Source organism: Ixodes scapularis, unplaced genomic scaffold, assembly GCF_016920785.2.
Source record: "Ixodes scapularis isolate PalLabHiFi unplaced genomic scaffold, ASM1692078v2 PGA_scaffold3__209_contigs__length_174095766, whole genome shotgun sequence".
Taxonomy (NCBI): domain Eukaryota; kingdom Metazoa; phylum Arthropoda; class Arachnida; order Ixodida; family Ixodidae; genus Ixodes; species Ixodes scapularis.
The window spans coordinates 75,260,033-75,265,031 of NW_024609868.1; the positions used below are offsets into that span (position 1 = coordinate 75,260,033).

The 4,999-nt window shown below is 42.2% G+C and overlaps 1 pseudogene; it reads right to left on the minus strand.

The window, feature by feature from the left end:
- LOC115315988 lies at positions 1-589 on the minus strand (annotated as a pseudogene).
- Positions 590-4,999: the final 4,410 nt, after the last annotated feature.

The window sequence follows — 4,999 nt, forward strand, 5'->3', positions numbered from 1 at the left end:
TCAAATATTTGGATGAACTTCGATGTGCTCAACAATGGGAAAGGGCCAGCTGTGTGTACTTTTTGTTGAGCCAGATACGAATCCAATCGCAACCCGTCGAATGTTCACGGTGCCCTCTGGACATTCAACCTGCTGCGCTGGTGTATCAACCAAATTGGCAAGATTGCAATCTGGATAGATGTCCCTCAAGAAGTACATCCGTAAAAGTTGCGCGGCTAGACCGTCCACCGTCGGAAAACAAAGGCGCAAACTCTCGAAGAGAAACTGACAGTCCTATCAACTAGCATACTTCTATGCAAGCATTTGTTGAGACAATGGCACTGAAGCGCCAAACAAAGCTGGATGAGGCACTCGCGCGAGCGATATATTCAAGGTGAATGCTTTTGTCTGTCACCGAAAACAAATACTGGCGAGAAGCGTTCAAGCTTCTCATGCCCGCTTACGCACTGCCCGCCAGGCTCTCGTTAGATGGCTGACAATTGTAGTAGAAGCACGCCCGAGTGGTGACGCAGGCAGAACATAAAATTAATTCTGCACTTAGTGCCACCCTACTCACAGACGGCTGGACGAACGTATGACGTGAGAGCATATTGAAGTTCGAGGTGGTCACGACAAAGCCCAATTTTTACAACATCGAAGAGATGGAACATCACAGGCACACCGGAGAATACATCGCAGGAGAGATTTTGAAGGATATAGGAAAACTTGGAACAGGAAAGGTTTTTTCCCTAGTTACGGACAACGCAAGCAACATAAAGGCCACAAGAATGATCGAAGGCCAACATGCTAAGTACGCGCGGTACAAGCCAGCGGTACGGCGTTACGCTCTGGACTAGGGGCCCCACCCATCTTCGAATATTTCCGATATTTAAATCAATGTTTACTTCATCATCATCATCATCATCATCATCATCATCATCATCATCATCCCCTACCGGCGGAGAGCCACACACACCTCCGGTTTGAAGAGCGGGGCTCAGCGGAGATTCTCTATCCTGTCCCTGTTCTGTCTGGAACATAAGCAGCGGCGGATCACCGCCGCTCCCCACCATGCAGAAGATGCTCTGTGCTGGTTTTTAGTAGACGCTTTTCTGTCGCTCTAATAAACTCAGTTCTCTGCAACTTGACTCAGCCACCCTCACTCGTAAAATACATTTCACAACACTTTCCTCACATCACTACTTTGGGATGCAGTGCTCATGGACAAAATTTTCTCTTTTCAGTTTTGTTGAAGTTGGTGACATTGCAGGAAGTTAATAAGAAGTCCATGTCTAATCAAGCACGCAATTAACTCTCACAGATTGCGGCCAACTTTGCAAAGAGAAAAGAAGAGTGCTATGCTGAAAGTTAAACAACGCTTAAGTTACCAGCTAAAACTTGCTGGGCAGCAATCATGAGGTCAATTGGGGGCCTTCTGAATAACAAAAATCTTTACGAAAAGCCGTTATCGCCACTAGTTTTAAGTCAACAGAGAAACGTGAACAACGGTTTTAGACGACGTTGAATTTGGCGACATGTGCACAGCGGTTTTTATGCTTTGAGCCAGTTAGCGGCGCTAATTCCAAGACTCAGTCAGGCACTGCTGTTCTGTCAGATGTTCATGAGATCTTCAAAGTAGCAACACAAGGGGAGCAGGAACTTTAGACTTTGCCTTGACTACCAAACGAAAGGGAAAGAGCTGCAGAAATCCTGCATGAACGACGTAACTTTATTAGTTGTCTAACAGATACGGCCGCAGATTTGCTGGTCCCGAAGTACAGAGGAAGGTGCCTGCGTACAAAAGATGTATTCCGTCCTATGCTAACATCACAGAAGTGGCAGTGGGGTTAGATCTTCATGCGGGAAAAGTGCTGTCCTATCTCGCTGAATAAAGAACCCTTTCAAGTGCGTGGTCAAGGAAGTTACTGGACGATTCGGCAAATCATATAACTTTTGCACGCTGTTTTTCCCTTTGTCAGTATGAACCAACTACCCCACATCGCCACCCTAAAATATATCCTCCCTTCAACGTGGTGACAATTCATGTGTGCATCTGAGCGCTTGATACCAATTGCCTGTCGCCTACTTCAAGCTCCACCATCCACCGCTACACGAGAACGAAATAGGTCTCAGTTCGGCATTGTCCACACGAAAAGTAGTAAAAAGCTTAAGGGACACAGGGTGCAAACGCTTCTGTTTCTGCACTCCAATATCGACCTGAACGGTCTTAATCTGACATACGACACCGAAATTGACTCCAGCATGAATTTAGTGTAGCCCCAATAAACCTCTTGCTTTGGAACGTGCTTCTTGTATGAGAGAAGGAATCTAGTCAGCAAATATGCACTTCGTTAATTGTTGTAGGTTTCAAGTTTGGTTGCGTTTTGTTCGTAATAGTTACAGCTGTACCCTTGGAAGATCAAGGGAGATGAGACGATAAATCAACGTTACACTTGCATAATTGCTTGCAGAAATCATATATTGCTTTTACTTCAAGAGTGGGCATGAATCAATAGTTTGCCAATCATGACGTTATTTTACTTAAAGGTACGCACTTGCCGGTGGAATAAGGGATGCTTGATTGTGTAATACTAAATCAATGTTTTTGTTAAATGACATCGTGTTCTGCTGTTGACGGAGCAATCAAAGCCGTGTTGCTTGAAAAAAATGCCATAGATGATGTAGAAAATTTTTCCTTTTTAGATGCAAGCACAGAATACAGGAACAAACCTCAGACAGCACTATAAGTTACAGCTCACATATTTTTAACGTTTTTTAACATATTTTGATATAACCTTGTTGATTTTTTTTTGCTGTATGCCAAGTGAGTCATGCCGGACAGTGAAAAAATGGTTCATATTTTTTAGTGCAATACAAGCAATACCACCACGGAACGAAGAGCACACTACCACAATTGCTTGAGCTTCTTACCTTATACCGCTGCTGTAGCGTTTCTCTTTCTTATGGATTGAGCAAACTGATGTACCGGCTTGGTGAGAGAAAATGAATCCCAATTTATTGGTCCACATCTATAACGCATAGAAAGCTCAACTCCGGGAAAATGTGCCGCTAGCAGTGGTGACAGAATGCGAAATTTTGAGAGCAGGGTAAAAATGTAAAAAACCTAAATAAAAATGTAAAACCGGGAAAATTTTTTTCTGTCATATCCAACTAAACCTAAAAATTGTCCAACCAAAAAATGGAATTACGGGTGCCTGCAGCTCCCGTAATTCCATTTCAACGCAGAAACCTGTCAGCAAGCACGCAAGCAACACTGCCTCTCTTGCTGGCTAGTGTTTTGAAATAAAGAAATGCAACAGGCTCTCTTTCATAGTGTCTTTTTTTTTTTTCTTTATTTGACGAATGCTGGCTTAGGTGGACGTCGGCTCAGAAAACGTTTGCCACTATTTTTTTCTTTCGATACATATAAGGTAATGTTCACAAACTTACGCATTCGATCACCTCCGCCAGCGCCACATTCTCAATAATCTGTAGCTTTCTGCGATGGGTAGCTCATTTATGTGAGCCGGAAAACTGGGATTTATTTTCGCTCATCTCGGTATTTAGTAAACTGCGATTATTATTCCTCCACTTGCTCTTTCAATGAAACCCAATAAAAATATGCATGCCACGACTATTCTTAGTTTCGACACAGTCATTACTTTCTATTTCGACGTTCATTGCAGAAATTAGTCTAAGAGGTTTGTTAATAATATAATAAACTCAATTTGTTTTTTTCCGCGTTTTTTATGTCCACGAAAAAAAAAGTATACACTCAAGAACGTTATAGCCACGCATAAAAACTAAAAAGATGTATACATACAAGTAAATAAACTAACACATCATCAGTTCAGAACAACTAAAACCGCGATTATGATATGGTCATTCATAAAGTGAGAAGTGACTTTTTTTTTTAACGACATTGTATTTGAAGTTGTAACTGACTTTTTTACCTCATTTTCTTTCAGTTGGAAATCGGCTTGCATCAACTCCAGGACTGGACACATTGCAACAACGACATTTGTTCTGTTCAGCGCCTTTACGGGTGTCCGCACTTTGTGAGTATTCACGTTAGGAAAAACGTAGCAATTATTATTGCGAGGTTTAGTTATGGTTAGGGCGCTACCTCCAAAACAAGCCACACAAACGTAGGCCGTGTTAGTGAACTGACGTATATACCGGGCATTTCTGAGAAAGAAAAAAAAACGCATTTTTTCGGCTTGCGTAAATAGAATAAATATCGCTGGGAGCTGAAACTCCGTGAAAATGTGACGATAGCGGTTCGAATAAAAGAGGAAGAGAACGCGAAATTTGGGGGACATAATGTTACCTGAAATAAAAGAGAACAACCAAATGTCTCTATGAGCCGACTTCCACCTGACGTTGTGGACGTTCGTATAAGTGAAAAAAACATATAGAGGCAAAAAAAAAGAGAATATTTTGTGCTTTCCTGCTGACACGTCTTTGTTCACTGAAATATATCCTAATGTCGCCCACAATGCTACTTATTTTTTGACGATAATTAGGATTGGGTGAGCGCGAGGTCATAGCAACTATTTGTCTTTTTCTTTTATACTTTGATCCAGTTACGTCATGTTTTCAAACTTCCATGTTCTATGCCAATCGCTGACGTCACCTTCTGACGACGTTTAATAGCGATGCGCAGTTTATGCACTCGGGCCGAAAAACACTCTTTTTTCCTAAAGTACCCTGTGTTTTATGTGAAGCATCAAAACCATAGTTGGTGTTAACAATCAAACTGGCAGAGAAGCCTCTCTCTTCAATTTACAGAAGGAAGTGGCGTCACATAAAGGCACACCATCGTTCTGACATCGGGAAATAGAAAATAACTCATCCGCAAGCCGTTTTGATGCCAGAGAGAAGCCCTAGTGTGCTTCGGGCGCATGAGGCATCGTGCGGAGCGTCTGTTCTTGTTTGTGGGACATCTCTTAGAGCTTTTTATAATATAGCGAAATTTGAAGCTAAGCACAGTTTGAACACGCAGAACTAAAGCTAAAGT